General features: G+C 42.2%; 1 long non-coding RNA gene across 1 annotated transcript in view; it reads left to right on the top strand.

The window, feature by feature from the left end:
- Window positions 1-1212: 1212 nt before the first annotated feature.
- Window positions 1213-3593, top strand: part of LOC109289494 — a 107217-nt gene continuing 104836 nt past the window's right edge. Inside the window, exon 1 of the long non-coding RNA XR_002095388.1 lies at window positions 1213-1536. This is a non-coding gene — a long non-coding RNA (uncharacterized LOC109289494). The remainder of the gene's footprint in view (window positions 1537-3593) is intronic.

Genomic DNA, 3593 nt, shown 5'->3' with positions numbered 1-3593 from the left:
GGTCAGGTATGACTTGCCCTTGGTGAATCCATGCTGACCTCTCCTAATCACTTTCTTCTCTTCTAAGTGTTTAGAAATGGATTCCTTGAGGATCTGCTCCGTTATTTTTTCCAGGGACTGAGGTGAAGGTGACCAGTCTGTAGTTCCCTGGATCCTCCTTTTTCCTTTTCTAAAATATAGGCACTATGTTTGCCATTTTCCAATCACTGGGACCTCTCTTGATTGCCATGAGTTTTCAAAGATGATGGCCAGCAGCTCTGCAATCACATCAGCCAACTCCCTCAGCACCCTTGGGTGCATCCAGTCTGGCCTTGTGCATGTCCAGCTTTTCTAAACAGTCCTTAATCTGTTCTTTTGCCACTTTTGGCTACTCACCTCCTGCAAAATTGTGCTGCCAGGTGCAGTAGTCTGGGCGCTGAGCTTGCCTGTGAAGACTGAGGTGAAAAGGCATTGAGCACTTCAGCCTCTTCCACATCATCTGTCTTTAAGTTGCCTCCCCCATTCATTAAGGGACACTCACTTTCCCTGACCTTCCTCTTGTTACTGGCATACTTACAGAAACCCTTCTTGTTACCTTTCACATCCCTTGCTAGCTAAAACTCCAACTGTACTTTGGCCTTCCTGACTTCATCCCTGCACGCCCAAGCGGTGCTCTAATATTCCTCCCTAGTTGTTTGTCCAAGTTTCCATTTCCTGTAAGCTTCAACTTCAACTCCGTGTATATGTTTGGGGTAGAAAGCTCTTAACATGTAGCAAGAAAGAAAAGTTCGCCTTAGTAGACCTGGAAATACAGACGATGGAATGCATGGCATAGTTTCTTGGAAGCCATTGTAAAACGCCCAAAGAGGTGAAACTGAAAATGGTTTCAATATAGTTGACAAACCAGTCATCATAAAGTCACATAGTGGGGCAAAGTTTATGCTTTGTTTATATTTAATCAATAATATGTTTTATATTTTGAAGCTGAGTGTTAAGACAACTGACTAATACCTTTACATTCCTCAAAGTTATAAGGACTGCCTAAGATGGTGAGACAAAGAAGAGAGAACTCTATGCCATTAGCTGTAATACCACTACCAAAGATGAAGGCTTCAAAACTGCACTGTGGCACTCAAACTTTTTATAGTCAAACAGCTACAAGGTATTTTTAATGGGGTATCAAAGACCAACACAAGAATATATACACCATTATACATATGGCATTATAACATAAGTTTCAGTTATTAAAAACTCAAATGCTTGTTTAATTTACCATATTTATAGTGAATTCCTTGAAGTAAAATATCAAAGCAGAAGTTTTTGCTTTAGTTGGCTACAAGTATACATACAGATGTAACTCATTTCTGTGCATGTGTAATTTTTGAAAAAACAAATCAACACATTTTACTAAGAGACTTTGCATCTTGTTGTCAGGACATCATGTGACCCAGAGGAAGGCCAAATGAATGGTTGTGGAGAGACAAATACTGCTCAATAAATGGGAGAAGAATGAGAGACTGCAACAAATCCCAGTGCATCTAATCAAAGCAAAGAGAGGTAGGAAGAGAGACAGACACCACAATATATCTTACTTTATAGCTCATTCTGATTCTCACTCACTTTCCATCATCTACCTGTTTTCTTTCAGTGTAGTTTGTTTATTCCCCATTTCACTATTAATGTTCATTCCAGCCTGGTGCTAGTGTACAGATCTGAGATTTGAAGCACAAACCATATATCCTTATTTAAAGAGGGTTGAAGGGAACCAAACTTGTTCCAGTAGTGAAGAAATAAGAAATAGAAACAGCTATCCAAGTGAAAGGAGGAGTTTCCTAAATGAACAGTCCCAATTACACACCTACACTACTGTTCTTTGTCTACAGATCAGAATTAAAACTAATATCCAAAATGGAGGAAGGTTCTTTCTGTTTTTTTCCCAACAGTTCAGTTTTTCACATTAAGGGCTGAAATGTGCTTGCTGAAAGAAATGCACACAAAAGACAAGAACCTGTATTGTTTACGAAGCACAAATGCACTACACATGCTAACAAGCTTAACATCGGTATTAGCATACCCTTAACATGCTATAAAATATTAATTTGCATAGTCATTCCAGTACTGGGAACTTGGACCTTGACCCAGGACTCATTGGAATTCAATTGATAGACTTCCATTGAATACAATTAACAGACTTCTGTTAATTCAGCTGTCTTTTCTGTCAGGCTTATGATACTCATTCTTATGCCAAACTTGGGAGTCTGGGTCTACCGTGAATTCCTTGCCTGGTGTCAACAAATCACATAACCTCTGCTTTACTTTCCCTAGCTATAAAAGGGGATAATGTATTTACTTTAATTCCTGCTTTAGGCATTTTAATATGTCTTTTCTAAGGTGTCTAATGGCAGGTGACCATCATCCAGGAGCACTGTGAGCATTAATTAGATGCGGTGTCTAAAACGTTTGGAAGAGGAAAAAGTGCTGTAGAATTTACTGTCATTATCATCATCATCACAATTTCACAAATCCACAGCAATATAATTTGCTCATAGTCCGGGCTGTTTCACACTTCTGCAAAAATGCAAGGAAATGATTACCAAATTACCTTAATGAGTTTAGGAGACTAGTGGGGGAGGCACTGCGGGCCCAGAAGGTAGAGGAGATGGGAGTCCATGAGGGATGGTCGTACCTTAAGGGGGCAATCCTTCAGGCCCAAAGGATAACAGTCCCTGAGAGAAGCAAGGGGGTAAGAGTGCTCAGAAACCCCCTTGGCTCAGCAAAGGCATTCAGCAATGCCTAAGGACTAAAAGGGGGGCATACAACTAGTGGAAGGGAGGAGCTATCACCAAGGAGGAGTATGCCTTCTCGGCCCGTGAGTATAGGAAGGCTATTAGGAAGGTCAAAGTAGAGATGGAGCTCAGGCTAGCGTCCAGGATTAAGGACAACAAAAAGTCCTTTTTCAAGTATGTTGGGAGCAAGAAGAGGGCACCAGGCAATGTAGGGCCCCTGCAAGATGCAAATGGTAATCTTGTGGCTACGCCAGACAAGAAAGCTGATATTTTGAACAGTTTCTTTGTCTCTGTTTTCTTGAACAGGGACCGGGATATCCCACCTACCACAGGTAGGGACAATCTTGGGGATAGCTCTGTCAGGACTTCAGTCAGTGCAGATGTAGTTAGGCATCTTTTGGAAGGGCTAGACATATTAAAATCTGCAGGTCCAGATGCCCTCCACCCAAGGGTGTTGAGGGAGCTGGCAGGGGTCATCACAGCTCAGCCCTTGGCCCGGCTGTATGAGCATTCATGGTCATCTGGCCAGGTGCCAGGGAATTGGAAACTGGTTAATGTGATCCCAATTTTCAGAAAAGGGAGGAAGGAAGACCCAAGTAGCTATAGGCCTGTAAGCCTCACCTCGGTGCTTGGGAAGATCTTGGAGAGAATCATCAAGGAGCACACCTGTGGGGGGCCAGCAGGGGAGATCATGTTCAGGGGCAATCAGCATGGGTTCATCAAAGGCAGGTCCTGCCTGACGAACCTGATTGCCTTTTATGACCAAGTAACTAAATCCTTGGATGATGGTGTCACCATGTATGTAGTCTTTCTAGACTTTAAGAAGGC

This window comes from Gavialis gangeticus, unplaced genomic scaffold, assembly GCF_001723915.1.
Source record: "Gavialis gangeticus isolate Ggan-Ray unplaced genomic scaffold, GavGan_comp1, whole genome shotgun sequence".
Taxonomy (NCBI): domain Eukaryota; kingdom Metazoa; phylum Chordata; order Crocodylia; family Gavialidae; genus Gavialis; species Gavialis gangeticus.
The sequence above is the reverse complement of the archived record's forward strand: the minus strand, read 5'-3'. Positions and strand labels throughout refer to the sequence as shown.